General features: G+C 36.5%; 2 non-coding genes and 1 pseudogene across 2 annotated transcripts; all 3 read right to left on the bottom strand.

Annotated features, from left to right (window-relative positions):
- Positions 1 to 14,117: 14,117 nt before the first annotated feature.
- On the bottom strand, positions 14,118 to 14,243 carry LOC129251021 (U2 spliceosomal RNA; annotated as a pseudogene).
- Positions 14,244 to 14,978: 735 nt separating this feature from the next.
- Positions 14,979 to 15,174, bottom strand: LOC129250899 (U2 spliceosomal RNA). The gene has a single exon (XR_008582839.1). It is a non-coding gene; the product is annotated as a U2 spliceosomal RNA (small nuclear RNA).
- Positions 15,175 to 15,407: 233 nt separating this feature from the next.
- Positions 15,408 to 15,603, bottom strand: LOC129250916 (U2 spliceosomal RNA). Its single transcript, XR_008582850.1, has one exon. It is a non-coding gene; the product is annotated as a U2 spliceosomal RNA (small nuclear RNA).
- Between the last annotated feature and the right edge of the window lie 4,450 nt (positions 15,604 to 20,053).

Genomic DNA, 20,053 nt, shown 5'->3' with positions numbered 1-20,053 from the left:
CGAAAAATAAAATTTTTACCACGTGGATTCTTTTTGCTTTCCCGCCTCATAAACTATCCAAAAGAAAGAAGAGTTAGTGGTTTTAATGTTTTACCTATGGTTTTTACTTATGGTTTTAATGTTTTACCTTTATTGTAGAAGATCCCATACTCGTCGCCAATGTAACAACCTACGTCTTCGCTTCGCCACTCGCTGACAACGACTAACACTCTCAATCAAGGTGGATTTAATAAGGTGACAGCATTCACCCAGCTGAATTTTTCGCCGTAGGGATGGCTTACGTCAAAATGATATGCTTTGTTTGTATGTATTGGTATGTTTACATTCGTATGTTTACATTTGCTTGCTGATTTTGACATGATGCTTGCACCAAACGCAACAACAAATACATGTAGGGTTTTACTTATATGTGTTTGCTGTCACCTGTAATAAATTCGCCTTGCTCTCAATACACTCTTTATCCACCCTGACCGCTCTGCATACATAAGTGCATACATACAGGGTGACCGATGTTATTATTCATATAATGTCGTTTTCATTTACGGATCTCCACAGGTTTCAACAGTATTTAGAAGCCAATACCACTATATACATTTATCTAAGAAAAAACAAAAAATTAACTCGTTATTTAATTAATTTAATTATTTAATGAATAAATATATTCATAAAATTGTGACACCATTTACATCTGCAGGTCAGTTGGTCGTTTGCGCTTAAGTCTCCTCGTCTCGGTTTCCTCTTTTAAGGGGTAACAGCATTGTAGAAATTTCAAAAAATAATTTTTTTTTTTATAAGCTTAAACAATTCTTTGAACCTTTTAAAATACAGAACAAAAAATACCAGTCTAACGGTTAGACGCGATAGAAGTGAAACCTTCCGTAAAACAAACTGAGAGAGAATCAGACGAAAGCAGCATTAGGAGCGGGATAATTATAGGTTCCTTATAATATTGCTATAAAGTTCATATTTTATTTTCTTCATTTTATTATTATTCATCCTCAATGTTTTCAATGTCAACAAATGATACGAGTGGCTTGTTACACATGCGATTGTTACACATTTTTAAATTTAATGTTGTATTGAGAACGTCAATTAAAGGAACCGCTGTGTCCAATGCAAAATTTACGTTAAAATCGCCACTTAAAATCATTGCAACTTTATTGTAATCTTTTCTAAATATCCGCGATACTTCTGGTGTATACTTTATTAAATTTTCGTGAATGAATTCCGTGATGCTATTTATTGATTTTTTTTTCTGTCGATATTCACAACACTTTTCTGCATTATTTTTCGGCATAATTGCGGTAAATATTTAAAAATGAAAATATTTACGAATATAAAAATACACACGCGGTTGCTATTATGAGCGTCCCCAGCAAAACCTGCGTGACCGAAACTCTAACACAATTACATTTTTTTGAATGTTACAAACACATATGCACGCAGGTTTTGCTGGGGCGTGACCGAAACTCTAACACAATTACACATATGCACTCGTATTTGTTTGAAAATCGACTTTTTTTTTTGGTTCTCCGTCACCTTTGGAAAATGTGTAAACAGTAAGCAAACTTTATTCATATATTTTTCCTCATTTTTGCATCAGTAAAATTAAACGAACGCCGTAGCCGAATGGGTTGGTGCGTGACTACTATTCAGAATTCACAGAGAGAACGTCAGTTCGAATCTCGGTGAAAACACCAAAATTAAGGAAAACTATTTTTCTAATAGCGCTCACCCCTCAGCAGGCAATGGCAAAACACCGAGTGTATTTCTGCCATGAAAAAAAGCTCCTCATAAACATATCGCACTTGTTACGTTAAAGCGTAACAACTCAAAAAGAAAAGGAAAAGAGTAACCACTCAAAAATTGGTTATTTTAGCGCAACTACTAAACAAATAAGAATGAAACAACCGTTATATTGTTTTTAATGATATTTTCGTGCAATTAATTACATATTTTTTCCCTTGTAATACCTATATTATTAATATTTACGGAAACAGTTTTTCGTCTCTACTGAAAATGTTCAGATTTTGAGTTGTTACGCTTTAACGTAACAAGTGCGATATCATAAAATAAAATAAAATAACTGTGTAAAAAAATTTTTGTTCTTGTGATTCGAACCAAGGATTTTGGATCGGAAGCTCACATTGCTAGCCGCTCGGCTATCGCGCCATGCTGTCGGCGCTGGCCTAAAAGTTATTTAGTTCGTCGCTATGTTTATATCAACATATAATATAACGCTTCGTAGCCAAGAGTGTCGCTTTTTTCGTTTCATCGAGTCTGAAATCACTCCCAACGATTCTAAAGAAGTTTTCACTTCAAAAAGATTTATACGTTACCGAAGCTTATTTCATAAATATTTTAAGCTTTTAACCAAGCGTTAGTGACTGCTACCTAACGATTTCTCCAAATTTGCAAATTTTAAACGCGTTTTTCTCAAAACACGTTTTCTGAAATTGGCACGCAGCATAACTCAAACAATTTTAAATATTTTTAATCAGGTTTTTCACTACGTCTGTATAATAACCTTCTTAAGAGCGTAGGGGATTTTCGATAGATAAATTTAAACGATTGTTATAATTATTTAAGTGCCGTTTTTTTAGTCCAAAATAGAGTTTTTTCCTTCAAATGCTTGCTAATTCCACAAAAATAAATATTTTTTAAATCCCCCACGTGTTTCTCTAGCTATTCTTATCTAGATTAAGAAAAACAAAATTTCCTTGTTCCAGATTAAAATTTGCACCCTCTGTGCTGCGTGCCGCGGAGCTCCTTCAAGAGAAACCACATTACAAAAATGTCTCCAATGCCGCCATTTTGTAAAATTTTTCGATCAAACTTTGTAGTTTTTTATTTTAGTATATAAGTAATAACTTCCCAAATCAGAGTGATTGTTTTCCCTTTCTTTCTATACAAAAAAATTCTTTAAAAATCGTGTTTATTTTACGCGTGTAGAGTGGTGTTACCCCTTAATGGAAGCTGCCGAATTTCCCTGTTAGAATGTTCTAGTAGTCGGTTTGTGTGTCTTAAGCTGTTGTTGCGTATTTCTTCATGGACTGTTTTTACTTTAAGTTCTCGATGGATATTATCATTTAGTATATACCACTCTGCTTTTGATATTATAAAAAAATATATAATATTAAAAAAACTAGTGTTTCAATTTTCTTAAGGATAATAATATTTATTTGGTAAGAAAAACTTAAATAAACACATATACCAATAATTTAATTCGACAGGCTTTCCTTACAAAATCAATATATTCGTTCAGCAAAATCAAATGAATATGTGCATATGAAAAATCGTTCATATGGGCGTGCAAAAGCAAACACGCATATACATAAATACATGCATACAAACTTCCATAGACATACATACATATGAGGCTGCGAGCACTTGCGACAGAAAAAATATTTCGATTTGCTATTGCTGTCGAGAATTTAGAACACATATTTACATACATATAATATATTGATGCATACATATGTACGGAGCCGCGGCCACTCGACTTGACAAAAATTCAAGATTTACCAAATATTGGCAAATAATTCAACGCGAAATATTCCAATATTGACTATTTTCGAATGGTCGAGAAAATTGGCATATGGGCGGCTCGTTTTATGAATGAAAGTACTTTACTCGTAGAAATATGAGCTCGAACTTATCAATGAATTTGTTTTTGTTGTGCTTTTTAATATTTGAAACTGTTCAGCGCCGTCGCGGGTAAATAATCATGGCCGCAACAGCTACGCCTAGGAATGCATTTTGTTCTTGTAGTCGCTAGGCTTAGAATTTTAGTTTTTGAACCATACACATGTAGAGGCATAAAGTATGTGCGGTTATATGTATATACGAATATTCATTGTTTTGCTTAGAATATAAACATTTACGTACATATGTACATTGTCCCAACATATGTATTAATATATGCATATATACATACATATGTATATGTACGCGAATACCGTTTATATGAGTTTTTTTGCATATGTTTGGAATATGTTTGCATACGTTTGTCTATTTGCTTTGAATTCTTTATATGTAGATGTGTATGAAAGGTGTATGAGCTGGGTTTTGAGGCAAGTCATATTTTTTTCTGCCCACATGAATATGGATGGTAGATGTTATATTAATTCAACACTTTGCTGAATAATAAACCTTGATGTAAATTAATGGTTTACAAAGTTATTTTTTGTGTTATGATATTTGAATAATTTTGATAATAGACCTAAATTCAATACAATTTAGTCAATTAGATACTTAAAATTTCATATTCATGCATGCATATACTTAGAATTATTATTATTATTATTTATTAGAGAAATATGAAATATAACACTAATTGATAGAGCACACTAGCTACTTAGGCCTACGGTGCTATTGCGTTACTTAGAATTAATTTATTCATCTCTTTTTCTTTTTCTTTTTCTCAAAACACGTTTTCTGAAATTGGCACGCAGCATAACTCAAACAATTTTAAATATTTTTAATCAGGTTTTTTACTACGTCTGTATAATAACCTTCTTAAGAGCGTAGGGGATTTTCGATAGATTAATTTAAACGATTGTTATAATTAGTCCAAAATAGAGTGTTTTCCTTGAAATGCTTGTTAATTCCAAAAAAATAAATATTTTTTAAATCCGCTACGTGTTTCTCTAGCTATTCTTATCTAGATTGAGAAAAAAAAATTTTCTTTGTTCCAGATTAAAATTTGCACCCTCTGTGCTGCGTGCCGCGGAGCTCCTTCAAGAGAAATCACATTACAAAAATGTCTCCAATGCCGCCATTTTGTAAAATTTTTCGATCAAACTTTGTAGTTTTTTATTTTAGTATATAAGTAATAACTTCCCAAAATCAGAGTGATTGTTTTCCCTTCCCTTCTATACAAAAAAATTCCTTAAAAATCGTGTTTATTTTACGCGTGTACAGTGGTGTTACCCCTTAAATTATAGACCAAACTGAAGATGTTTGACAGTGAAACAAAACACGAAACGTGCGTCAGCTGTTTAAACCAACTGTTTAAAAAGATAATAGCTAAAAAATCACCCGTTACTTGCTGAGGCTTAACATTGTTTCTCCTCGAATGGAATATCTTTTTCAGTATCAGGTTAAAAAAGTTGCACGACAGCAAATCACCCTGTCTGAAACCTCCTTCGCTGGATGACGTCCTTCCCAATTCTGACGTCGCTTCTCATACTGATCAACGTCATTTTGCATAGCCGTATTAGTTTTGCGGGGATACCAAATTCAAGCATCGCGGCATATAAGAAACAGCTTTTCGTACTGTCGAATGCAGCTTTAAAATATTCAAATGGTATGCATCGATTCTCCTTATGGCGTATTGTGAATATTCGATGGATGGTAGACTTTCCAGGTCTACAGCCACACTAATAAGGGCCAATCACTTGCTTAATGGTGGGCTTCAGCGAGAAATGTTGATGGGTAGGGGTAGCTTTTCGATGTCGTACATTCTTTGTGCCCCTATGTAAAGGGTGATTTTTTAAAAGCTATAGGAAAGTTTTGCGAAAAAACACACGTAAAGATCAGAAAACTGTATGAAATTTTTATTTAAATCGACAGTACAGTCCATAAAATTTAATGTTTGAAGATTATTTTATGCAAATTTTGACCGCGACTGCTCTTCAAATGGTCCATCCGCTTAGTCCAATTTAGGCATACTCTTTCCAATGTTTCGGTCGGTATCTCGGAAATAAATGCTTCAATGTTGTCTTCCAATGCGTTAATTGAAGCAGGCTTGTCTGAATAGACATGAGGTTTAACATAGCCCCACAAAAAATAATCTAAACGTGTTATATCGCACGATCTAGGTGGCCAATTGACAGGTCCCGAACGTGAAATAAAGTTTTCACCGAACTCGCCTCTCAACAAGCCCATTGTTACGCGTGCTGTGTGGTATGTGGCACCGTCTTGCTGAAACCACATGTCATGCAAGTCAAGTTCTTGCATTTTGGGCAAAAAAAAAGTTGGATATCATTTCACGGTAGCGCTCACCATTCACAGTTACGTTATGATTCGCAGTATCTTTGAAGAAGTACGGTCCAATGATACCTCCAGCCCATAAACCTCACCAAACTGTGACCTTTTCTGGATATATTGGTAGCTCTTGCAATTCTTCTGGCTGATCTTCACTCCAAAATTGAAAATTCTGCTTATTTACGTACCCATTGATCCAAAAATGAGCTTCGTCGCTGAACACAGTTTTTCGATAAAAAAGTGGATCTTCGGCCAACTTTCCAAGAGCCCATTCACCAAAAATTCTGCGTTGCGGTAGGCCGTCGGCTTCAATTCTTGCACCAGCTGTATTTTGAAAGGCGTTGTTGAGTAACAGATGCCCAATTCCTGCGAATAGCGACGAATCGATAATTGATGGTCATCATTAACATTGGCCGATACAGATGCGATATTTTCTTCAGTTCGCACTCTACGTAAGCGTGTTGGTGATTTCATGTCCAATATTGTAAATTTGGTTCTAAATTTAGTCACAATAGCTCGAATAGCCGCTTCAGGGGGTCGATTAAACTGACCATTAAATGGAAGAAGCGCGCGATAAACTTTTAAACGATAAACTTGTAAGACGATTCATGGTTAAATTATAGACCAAACTGAAGATGTTTGACAGTGAAACAAAACACGAAACGTGCGTCGGCTGTTTAAACCAACTATTTAAAAAAATAATAGCTAAAAAATCACCCTTTAGTTAGATGTGGGTTTTTTGTTGCACAGAGACATGTGCGTATTTTGGATGCAGCAAGGATGATCCGAGTCGATGTTGGGTCCTCGGATTTTACGTACATCTAAAACACTAGGAGTGTGGTTTCCATCTATCGTACCATGATCGATCTGATTTCGCGTTTTCGATAAAAAGACATCCACGTTTCTTGATGTTTTTTCATGCTGGAACCTAGTGATGTTTCGAGCACCGGAAAAGTCGATCAACATCTGTCCGTTTACGGATGTTTCGTCCTGCTGGCTGAATTTTCCGACTGTGGGACCAAAAATTCTCTCATTAGCCACCTGACATAGAAGGAACTTTTGGTTGCATCGTCTTTCTTTTCCGTCGGGGCCAGGGCACAAATGAGCGAGATATTGAAAAATGTTACCAGAACTTGTTAGCAAACTAAAGAATTTTTTGTCACTCTTAAAATAAGTTTTTCGTAAAAAACTGGCTTGTGTACGTCGGTAACATCTTGATCTACAGGGATACGAACGATTATAAATTGAACTTCACATAAGGAACTTTTGAACGTGTTAATCGAGCGGTGCAATCTTTTACCTGGTGGGTTGAATCGCCTAACGATATCTTCGCAACTTTTTCTTCATTTTTCAAAGCTATTGGAGTCTGCACTTAGAGCCTTTTCTACTGTCATGAAATTTATAACGTTATCTGTGTAGATCTCGGGAGGTTTGCCGCGAAATTTTGAATGCACATAATGCATGAATTGTCGTCCTAACTACATGCGACTTCAAGGTGCACCGTATCTACAGTCAAACAAGTAAAGATTACGCCCCACTTTTTTCTCGGCGCCAACCATTTGCTACATAAATCGGTAGCAACAAATCTATACCAGCTTATATTGGCTACGTTGCTATTTAACCCGACACAGTCGTAGTGGAAGCACCAGTCACACAAATCGCAGCGAACCATACGGTCGGTACCTTTCTTGGTCCAATTATTGCAATTTTATTGGCTAGTCATATTTATTAACCTCGCAACTTTTTGTAAATACAATATTTTTAAAGATTTATTGCCGTTGTAGCAATTTAAAAGACTGAATACAAATTTTCTTTAGCATTGCTTTATTCGCAGTTTATTTTGCACTTATTTGCACACTGTGTTACCCTTCGCTTTAAAAATATATTGTATTGTTGGTATGTATGATTGTTACCCTATGACTTCAAATCGCAAAAGAGCCCCGAACATTGCTGTTACGGTATTATTTATAGTAGTATATGAAGTTTTTCTAAACTTAACTGCGACTATTTATTTACATACATGTAAATGAATAATAACGCTATGAATACATATATTGATGACATTCGTATATTAAAAAGTTTTTTTCTAATAGCGGTCTGCCGTTCGGAGTCGGCTTGTAACAGTAGGTGCCTCCATTTGTGGAACAACATCCAAGACGCACGCCACAAATAAGAGGAGGAACTCGTCCAAATACCCAAAAAGGGAGTAAGCGTCAATTATATATGGTTATATATTACATATACCTAAGTATATACTAACTGAAAAAAAGGTGGATGCAATAAAATTATGTGCTAGGCCCGGGACTTTTGAACCCATGTGCATCATATACATACATATGTGTGTATATAATGTATGCTTAAAGGGTGAACCATGCAAATAAACCAAAACACACAGCGGTAACAATAGTTGTTGGAGCTAGAAGCGTTTTTCTAGCTCTGAATATTTGAAACTTTAAGAATTTATTTGTATTTATTTTTAATTTATAAAAATATTTACAATTAATTGTAACGCACGTTGAGCGGTCAATCGAGGAATGAATATGTCTAAGAACTATTAGCAGTAGGTAGGCGATGACGTAAAATCGTGAGTGACAAAAACAAAAAGTAAAACGGTGATATATGGTGGTGTAATTTTTTGCTGCAGTTACTACGAGTGGTGGCGTGATGTTTGTCATGCCGAAATTTTTTATTCACGCACTTTTGTATTGGCTCCTGATTAGCAGGACATCTAATCGAAAAAAGAAACTGACCTACCGCTAAGTATAATGCACTCAATGCGCTGCTTTTGTTCTGTGACTGCACCACTAATGTGCTGCGTGGTCCCAGTAGTAATTTCTGTGTTGCGTTTCCCAGTAAGGATTTCTGTGTTTCAGCATCAACCCCCTCTGGGAAGCGATGCTTCACAGCCCTTTCTAATTGCATTGAGATATTGGCAGTTAAGCTACCCATGTTTTGGCTCGCTTGTGAGTGCTTTCTGCGGTTTTTATGATGACTACTCTGACCTTTCCGTCAGAGCTTTCGATGGTATCTAAGATGCGACCATGGGCCATTTGAATGGTGGAGTGTTGTCTTCCTGTAGCAATACTAAGTCGCCCTTTTGAATATTTGGCATTGGAGACTTCCATCTTTTTTGGCACTGTAATTCTTGGAGATAGTCATTGCTCCATCGCTCCCAAAATTGTTACTGGATCCATTGCATTAGTTGGTACCTTTTTAGTGTTCCAGTGTTTGCTGAGGTAAGCGATTGTTCAGGTATCGACGATAATGGTCGACCGATAATGAGATATGCTGGTGTTAAGGGGTCACCGCATACGCTGCGCCTTTACAAAACGCACAGCTGTCTCGTCTTGGATAAGTTCGTTCAATTCCGAGTTGTACCTAATTCTGTAGCTGCCATCTTCATTTTGAATGGGTCCGAAAACTTTCCTTAAAATTTTCCTTTCGAAGTTAGCAATAAGCGCACTGTCATTAATTTTCATAGTCCACACCTCGCAACCATATGCCAAAATTGGTCGTATAAGAGTTTTATACATGGTCAGCTTCGTAGATCTAGATAAAAGACGAGACCTGAACAAACTAAGGTGGGAATAGTACGTAATCATTGAATTTTATTATAAAAATGCGCGTTCTGTTAAGAAAGTTTAAGATCCACTTTTTTATCGAAAAATTTTGTTCAGCGACGAAGCTCATTTCATCAATGGGTACGTAAATAAGCAGAATTGTCGATTTTGGAGTGAAGATCAGCCAGAAGAATTGCAAGAGCTACCAATGTATCCAGAAAAGGTCACAGTTTGGTGAGGTTTATGGGCTGGAGGTATCATTGGACCGTACTTCTTCAAAGATGCTGCGAATCGTAACATATCTGTGAATGGTGAGCGCTACCGTGAAATGATATCCAACTTTTTTTTGCCCAAAATGCAAGAGTTTGACTTGCATGACATGTGGTTTCAGCAAGACGGTGTCACATCCCACACAGCACGCGTAACAATGGACTTGTTGAGAGGCGAGTTCGGTGAACACTTTATTTCACGTTCGCGACCTGTCAATTGGCCACCCATATCGTGCGATATAACGCCTTTAGATTATTTTTTGTGGGGCTATGTTAAAGCTCATGTCTATTTAGACAAGCCTGCTTCAATTAACGCATTGGAAGACAACATTGAAGTATTTATGTATATGTGAGATACCGACCGAAGCATTGGAAAGAGTATGCCAAAATTCGACTAAGTGGATGGACCATTTGAAGAGCAGTCGCGGTCAACATTTGCATAAAATAATCTTCAAACATTAAATTATATGGACTGTACTATCGATTTAAATAAAAATTTCATACAGTTTTCTGAATTTTACGTGTTTTTTTAACTTTCCTATAGCTCTTAAAAAATCACCCTTTATATGTATTTTATAAAGCTAAATTAACCAAGGAGCAAATAGTCAGTTTATATTTTTAAATTCAATTTTGTAACCGATCATTTGACCTGATGATTGCAAATAAAACTCTGAGTGAGTTAGGTATGATCGCACCAAATCGTCCGATGCATGATGCATACAATGCAGAATTAAGACGTGAAAAAGAATATGATCGAAATGATCTGAACACATTTGTAACAACAAACCTACCAATATTAAACACAGAACAAAGACAGGCATATGACACAATTATAGACAATGTTGCAAATGAAAGAGGAGGAATATTCTTCTTAGATGCACCAGGTGGGACTGGAAAAACGGTTTTGTTGTCGTTAATTTTGGCCACCATTCGATCACAGAATAATATTGCATTGGCTTTGGCATCATCTGGAACTGCGGCAACTTTATTGGACGCCGGTCGCACTGCACATTCTGCATTAAAGTTACCATTAAATATGCAAGTAAATGAAGAACCAACTTGCAACATTTCTAAAAATTCTGGAATGGGAAAGGTTTTACAAACATGTAAAATTATTGTATGGGATGAATGTATGATGGTCCATAAAAAATCACTGGAAATAGAACACTGAAAGATTTTCGAAATAACACAAACATATTTGGTGGTGCACTAATTCTATTGGCCGGTGATTTTCGACAAACTTTGCCTGTTATTCCCAAATTAACAGCAGCTGATGAATTGAGAGCGTGCCTTAAATCTTCTAATCTGTGGAGATATGTTCAAAAACTCACATTAACTACTAATGTTCGTGTGCAGTTACAGAATGATCCAACAGCTGCTGAATTTTCCGAACATTTGTTGCAAATTGGAAATGGAGGAAAGCCAATTGATAAGAATACTGGCATGATCACACTTCCAACTAATTTTTGTACCGTAACAGAATCAAGAGTACAGTTAGTGCAAAATGTATTCCCAAATATTGCACAAAACTATCGAAATCAAGATTGGCTAAGCGAGAGAGCTATATTAGCTGCCAAAAATGTCGATGTCAATGAAATCAATGACAGTATTTTGACTCAGGTGAAGTTGTCACCTATAAATCAATTGATTCAATCACTAATCCCGACGATGTAGTGAATTATCCAATTGAATTTTTGAATTCACTTAATTTGCCTGGCTTGCCACCACATCGTTTGCAATTGAAAGTCGGCGCAGTGATCATTATGTTGCGAAATATCAATTAGCCGAAACTATGCAATGGGACAAGATTAGCAGTGAAACGGACAATGAACAATGTAATTGAAGCAACAATTTTGAAAGGCAAATTTAGAGGTCAAGATTTTTTGATTCCGCGCATTCCAATGATTTTAACAGATTTGCCTTTTGATTTTAAGCGACTTCAATTTCCCATTCGCCTTGCTTTTGCTATTACAATCAATAAATCTCAAGGTTAAACACTTCAATTATGTGGAATTGACGTAACTTATCCATGCTTTGGACATGGGCAACTGTATGTAGGATGTTCTCGAGTAGGGAAACCATCGTTACTTTATATTTATACACCGCATGAAAATAAAACCAAAAATTTTGTGTATCAGAAGGCTTTAGAATAAGTTGTTAGTTTACAATCATTAGAGTAAGTCACTAAAATAAATAAAACATTGTTATTAGAATAAGTCACAAAAAAATGGCCGAGCATGAATTCAATGATGAAATAAGGAAAAAACAAAGAACACTTTTCATTTATATTTTTCTTTCAACCAGCGAAGAGGGTGTGAATATATGTATATGTATGTATGTTTGCATTCCATTGAAATATATGTAATGGAATGAAAGTTTAGGCATAAATACTGCTGCGTTAATTTGTACATATGTGAGTAAAATGTACGCTCCATGCAACCGTTTACAATAACAACCACACGCGTAAAAAGAACGCTGCCTCGTGTATACTATGTATTGACGAAGAAGTAAAGGAGCGCTTTTCAGCTTTTCAAGTAGGTACGAGTTAAATAAAAAAAAATATGTAAGATATATGTGGTGAAATGTTTGAAACGTTTACCATGAAGGAAATAAGTAATGAGGTGTTTGTTTTGATTTGTTTTTAACATGCTGATTAATATTTTTGTCTACGTGCACATATCTCTTCACACAAAATGTAAGCACGTACAAAATGTGCCATTCTCAAATAAAAATACTTTGTGCTTATTCTTACATCGAAATGAGTGGAAGTAGAAAGGTAAGTACAATAAAAAAGTTGTTTGATGCATTCCAACGGCCGATTTTCTGTTTCTGATTTTGCAATTGGGAACTCGCCTTCAGATAAAAAGATTATATTGTTATGTGATTGAATATACCACTTTAACTGGTTGTAGTACATAAGAATGCAATCTCTTAACCTGAAGGCGAGTTCCCAATTGGTCTATATCTGGAGTCCTTAGTTACCCAGCGAAAAGAAAAGTCCTCTTTTCATTAGCATTTATCAACAACTTACAATGGATACTCATCTGGTTCAAACACATCCTAGGGTTATCCAGGTCCACGTTTTGGTCTATATCTCGAGACCCTAGTTACGGAGGGGCATTAAAAATACTCTGTACTGAAGCATTCACCAACAGCTCCCATTTGCTACCCATATTGTACAAACACATCCTTGAGTTATCGGGGTGCACATTTTTGCCGATATCTCGAGACCCTAGTCACGGAGCGGCATCAAAAATACTCTATACTATAGCAATCATCAGCAGCTTCCATTTGCTACCCATATTGTACAAACACATCCTAGGGTTACCCGGGTCCACGTTTTGGCCTATATCTCGAGACCCCAGTCACGGAACGGTATGAAAAATACTCTATACTATAGAAATCATCAGCAGCTTCTATTTGCTCCCGATATTGTACAAAAACATCCTAGGGTTTCCCGGGTCCACGTTTTGGCCTATATCTCGAGACCCTAGTCACGGAACGGTATTAAAAATACTCTATACTATAGAAATCATCAACAGCTTCCATTTGCTACCCATATTGTACAAACACATCTAAGGGTTACCCGGGTCTACGTTTTGGCCCATTTCTGGAGACCCCGGCATCCGATTCTTAAAATTTCAAAACAAAAACCATCTGCTGTATAGTAGAAACAAAGCCTTAAAATTTGGTTAAAATCGGTTAAGCCATTCTCCGTAAAGTTCATCACAACGCGAAAAACGGCTGAATTTTTATATATATAGATATGAAAAAAAGCTGGCTAGTGAGATAGGTCCTGCTTGGTTCAGTACAGATGTCTCATACATACAGTTTGTTAAGAATATCTTTGCATAGCGAAGAACACTTTAAAATTTTAGCTTTGATCGAGAATTCCAATAACAAATAAAAAAGCAAACAAAAAAAAAATACCAGTCTAACGGTTAGACTCGTTAGAAGTGAAACCTTCCGTAAAACAAACTGAGAGAGAATAAGACGAAAGCAGCATTAGGAGCGGGATAATTATAGGTTCATTATAATATTGCTATAAAGTTCATATTTTATTTTCTTCATTTTATCATTATTCATCCTCAATGTTTTCAATTTCAACAAATGTACGAGTGGCTTATGATAGATAAAATATGATACAAATGCTTTGGTTTCGATGTTGTCAAAAAAAATACCCAAACGGACCGAAGAAACAGACTTACAAATTTCTTCCATTTTCGTCTACTTGTATTCATATAAAAATTTATGTCTCTTCCCACCAAAGCTAAATGTATTTGTATATTTCTTCTTGTATTTATTCAAGGCCGAAATCCCGGCGGTACTGCAATACCGGGCCAACCCGTGGCAGAGGTGGAGCAAGCTCCTAAAACACTCCGCCCATTTGATCACTTTGATCTTAGCCATAAGGCCGAGAAGCGATAACCATACACAACCAACAAACTACCTTGTCATTACATTTTCTAATAAACCTTTTGAGAATTACACGCTCACAAAAATTAATGTACGAAATATTTATATCGATTCACTTAAACACGCCGAGCTGTTTGATTTCATGTTCGTGCCTGTGTATGTGCATTTGTGCGTTCATATCGCCACAGTGCATGACTACCAGCCTTGGCTGAGCACAGTAAGAAAATGTATTCGAGCGTATATATGTATGTATGTACGTTAGTGTGTTTGTACGATTGTGCTCTGCGCTCAGCTTTGTGTCGATTTTACTGTGCGCTGCGCAGGTTAGGGTATTCTTGCAGAATTTAAAGATGATTCACACACTGTCGACCGACTGGGTACAGTTGTCACAAGTGATGATATTTATAATTTTTATATGAAAAATCAAGGCGAATCTTTTGGAGGTGGTAGCAATAACACAGCTGATTTGTTTTTTTTTTTCTTCCGCCGTGTACATTTGGATGTCAACATAAAATTGAATTACGAAACGTTTTACTTAGCTTAGTGTATGAATTCACTTTGGAAAAAATTCAATTTTCTTCTATAATCAATTTTAATAAAAAAAAACTGTTTTCAATAAATAATCAGAAATGTCCTGCAATGCAAATTAAAAAAAAAAAAATCCATTTTCGTCTACTTGTATTCATATAAAAATTTATGTCTCTTGCCACCAAAGCTAAATGTATTAATATATTTCTTCTTGTATTTATTCAAGGCCGAAATCCCAGCGGTACTGCAATACCGCGCCAACCCGTGGCAGAGGTGGAGAGCAAGCCCCTAAAACACTCCGCCCATTTCCAAAAATTAGTTTAACATTTGTTGTCCTCCGATGGAGGATCTATCAGATGTTAAGCTGATAAAAACAGATACCACACTACCTAGTCAATAGATTTTCTAATAAACCTTTTGAGAATTACACGCTCACAAAAATTAATGTACGAAATATTTATACCGATTCACTTAAACTGACTTTCAGTATCTAAACCAAAAAACTGTTTTCAATAAATAATCAGAAATGTCCTACAATGCAAATTTCAAAAAAAAAAAAAAATCCATTTTCGTCTACTTGTATTCATATAAAAATTTATGCCTCTTCCCACCAAAGCTAAATGTATTAGTATATTTCTTTTTGTATTTATTCAAGGCCGAAATCCCGGCGGTACTGCAATACCGGGCCAACCCGTGGCAGAGGTGGAGAGCAAGTCCCTAAAACACTCCGCCCATTTCCAAAAATCCGTTTAACATTTGTTGTCCTCCGATGGAGGATCTATTAGATGTTAAGCTGATAAGAACAGATACCACACTACCTAGTCAATAGATTTTCTAATAAACCTTTTGAGAATTACACGCTCACAAAAATTATTTATATCAACATATAATATTTATATCAACATATAATATAACGCTTCGTAACTAAATAACTTTTAGGCCAGCGACGACAGCATGGCGCGGTAGCCGAGCGACTAGCAATGTGAGCTTCCGATCCAAAATCCTTGGTTCGAATCACAAGAAAAAATAAAAGTTATTTTTATTTAGTTCGTCGCTACGTTTATATTAACATATAATATAACGCTTCGTAGCCAAGAGGGTCGCTTTTTCGTTTCACTTTTCCTCAAATCACTCCCAACGATTCTAAAGAAGTTTTCACTTCAAAAATTTATACACACATTCCATTACTGTACTTGTCTACGACTATTAGGAGCACACAGTTATTAAATAACCACACACATTACAAAAACAATCATTGTAATGTGTGTGCTTATTTTATAACTGTCATTGCATCATTACTAATTTGGGAGCAATGATCCAATCATCGAATTCCTGCCTAACAAATGCCAAACCAATTCTGATTTGCATATATAGTATGTACATATACACTGCATCAAAAAATTGTAAATACAGCACTGACTTTCGGAAGAAAGTGATAATACCTTTAAGATTAAACGATTTTTGATGAACATTTTTATTCTCTTCAATCTTTTATTTCATAGTGAAAGCAATAACAAAAAATGTAACGAATAAATTAAGGATATTCAAAGCAAAAATAACACAAAAGAAATTTTATTCAAAATTTTACATAAAAAAATTGCACATACAGTAAAGGAAATTTAAAGTTTACTTAAAATGCATAGGTTTTAACAAGACGTATGGTATCCATTTGTTTCAATTACATCCTTCAGTCGACTTTTCATGGAACATAACAGCTTCTTGGTTTCATCAGGCGAAATATTTTTCCACTCCTCTTCGATAATTCGCTTCAATTGCTCTTTGTTTTTTATTGTGTGCTTTCTAATTTTTTTTTCCAAAATATCCCACAAATGCTCAATCGGATTTAAGTCTGGAGACTGGGGCAGGTGCACAGATTTACAATTGTAAAGCAAGTAAGTTCTTATAACTTCCGAACTATGCTTCGGGCCATTCTCTTGCACCACCCTGAAATCCGAGCCGAAACCAAGTTTTCCAGCGCTCTGCTTTAAATTCTCCTTTAGAATAGATAAATATTTAAATCTATCCATAGTGCTTTCTACAAATGCAAGATTTCCAACACCGCTAGCCACCATTGTGCCCCAAACCATTACATTTCCGCCACCGAGCTTGACGGTAGGAGTGAGGTTTTCCTTTCTGAGAGCAGTATTCGCTTTCCTCCATACAAATCTTCTTCCATCTGAACCAAACTTGTTGTATTCACTCTCGTCCATAAATATAACATCGTTCCAAAAGTCATCTCCATCGTACTCCAATCGCTTTTTTGCATTCTTCGTTGATATAAATGGCTTTCTACGTGAGACGCACGCCTTGTAACCTTTAAATTTCAGGAAGTTTCTTATAGTTTGTGGGTTCACAACTGGTCCGCCAGTTTCCTCAAGGTTTGCTGCAATCTTAGGTGCTCCAATTTTCGGGTCAGCTTTAACCATTCGTTCTATTATTCGCTCCGTATACTAATTAAATTTTTTTTTCGTCCTCTCCCTTTGGCCATGATAAACGTTTGATTCTTTTCAAGCGTTTTTTACGGCGGATTGAATGGTATCACGTGGTCTGTTAACAGTTGCTGATTTCTCACCGTAGCTCTTTACTTCTAGCTTTAACTTTACAATTAATTTTTTAATATCAACCGGTACTCCTAAATGCGTTTTTGGTGCCTGACTCTCCATGTCGAAGTGTTTACGATCAAAAGTATAAAAACGCACTAAACAAAACGAGTATGGTTTCTAGGAAATGTACATATGTATGTCACAAAAATATTTACCGCTATTTAAAACAGCAAGCATTGAGTGATTTTCACGACATATATTTGCTGTATGCACAATTATTTGAGCTAAGCTTAACGGAATGAGGGGATTTACTCAAATGCAAAGGAAATGGTTAGAAATTGTCAAAGAATTGTTAAAGTTATTTCATCCTCATAAAGTTACAATTAATCGAGAGTAAAAATTTTCACCAAAAATATGTATTTACAATTTTTTGATGCAGTGTATATATATATGTAAGTAGAGGATAAATTTTTAAATTATCAGTGATTTAAAGTGCTGAAATTTAAGAAAAATGTGCGAATGTGGGAGTAAGTGAGCATTAGTTAGCAAAACTTAAATATGGGGGAAAATAAGCTAAGTATAATAAATATTATCTAATATTACTTTGCCATTTGTTTCCTTAACATTGTTTTTATATTGAAATGTTGCCTATTTCAGTCCGCCAAAGCCTTCACTAAACCTCTCAGTGCTGAGAGAATGTATAACGGTGGCTGGCGAAAATCCTTCACTGAACCCTACCTGAGGGGGCCGGCTGGTAATAAGTACCACAGTTTTCCTATTTTCAGGAGGTACTTAGCTAAGTTAAGGGTACTATGGGTAGGGTTCGATACTCCTCAATAGTACAGCACTACTCAAAGTACTTTTAACGTGGTCGGGGGTGAAGGGCTGGATTAAGGCGTGATGCGACCCGTGCCGAGAGTCTGTCAGGCTTGGGGTCCTTCTAATAAATAACGAAATCTCGAACGGAGCTTACAGGTAACTGGCGCCCTCCGTAATAACTAGCCTTACCCGTGTAGTTCGGAGCTATGCACGGGCGGACATCCTTTCTCCGACACTCGTGGGTCCAAAATGCGAAGTCCTAATTCAAAAACAAAAGGAGATCGGTCCTCCTTTAACAGACCGACAGGAACAATTAGTTCCGCAATACGAGCAACGGTCGCTCCGTGCTCAAAGAAAACACCATCCACCGGCTTAATAAGTCGATCTAAGCAAATAGCGAAAGCCACAGCGAAAGCAAGACCAGTAGCTACACAATCAGTGTGGACACAGGTCCATCTACAAGTAGAGGTGCACTAGCCCGGCAGTCAACTGCGATTCAGCCTCCAAAAATAGTCCTGACCGGAAGCACTGCTACTGCTAGCTCCGGTACCGAAGGATGGCCGCTTGTGAGGGTGGTAGATCCAGCGAAAGCGAGCTACCAGGATCGCAGAAACACCGCAAAGCTCCTAAGGAGGGTGTACGAAACTCACTCAAAGGAAAGCGAAATGTCACAGGAGTTGAAAGACTTTAAACCTGTACAATCTGCTCCACAACGACAACGGTCCTTGGAAGAAAATAGGCCAAACGCAAAAAAGCATAAAACAATTGGCGTGACGCCCAGAAAATCATTTGCGGAGGTTGCAAAAGACCGCATTATTATAGGAGTTCTGGACGAAAACCATCCTGAAGGTATGATCCCAAGGCCCAATGGAAATGGATTGATGCCGAGCTAACGAAAGTGGCACTGAAGGTTATTCTGGAGTAGAGTAAGTATTCCGTACAACAGCGTAAGTATTCCGAAAAAGAACTTTTATGCGAAAATAAGGAAGACCCAGACATAACGCTAACAGCTGATGCATCTTTTTCTACACCACTGTAAAGAAGCCTGCCTTGCCCTCCTGGATCGTCTGGCAGAAGATCAGCCGGATGTAGTCCTCATCCAGAAACCCTGCATACGGAATGGCGAAATCTGCGGCTTGAGGACATCAGGTTATAAGGTTTATAAGACCAATTGTGAAGGTACTAAAAGAGCATGCATAATTGCAAAAACACATCTTAATATATGTATGATTCAAAAAATCAGGAACACAGATACTACGACGGTTAGCTGGGAAGTGAGCGGAAGCAACATCTAGCTAACCTCGTTTTATTTTGCCGACCACCATACCGTATGGGGAGCTCGGATACAAACGAACGTGATGAGTCTCTCTTTAATTATATTATGTGTAGTAAGCTTTTAGTGTGTAACAAAGGCAACGAACCCACATTTTTCAGGCGCAATAGACAAGAAGTTCTTGATATTACGCTAGCATGTCACACCCTCTACGGAGAAATGACGCAGTGGAGGGTTCTGAACGAACATTCTTACTCTGATCATCGCTATATAGAAATAAAATTTGGGGGAAACAGCTCTCGCGCCCCGCCTGCCAGCAGGAACTTGAAAAAGACCAATTGGCAAATATATAAACGGGAACTTAAGGAAAGACTTCCTAATTCCCGAAATATCACTATTGAAGATAGAGAATCACTGAACGAAGGCGTACAAATCCTTTCGGAGGTTTGTATATAGAACTGCGCTAAATAAGGCCTGCCCTATAATTAAGTATCAGGTCAGTCCATAAGTTCGTGCGTATTTTAACGATAATTTCACTTTTGTACGATTTTTGCATACAAAAAATTATTCGCGGAATATAACGGAACTATTTATATTTTCTTTGATAATATTGTGCATTCAACAAGTGATTTTAATCGCGGATAGAAGCCCGTGTTG

This window comes from Anastrepha obliqua, chromosome 6, assembly GCF_027943255.1.
Source record: "Anastrepha obliqua isolate idAnaObli1 chromosome 6, idAnaObli1_1.0, whole genome shotgun sequence".
Taxonomy (NCBI): Eukaryota; Metazoa; Arthropoda; class Insecta; order Diptera; family Tephritidae; genus Anastrepha; species Anastrepha obliqua.
This window is presented reverse-complemented; position numbering and strand designations above follow the sequence as displayed.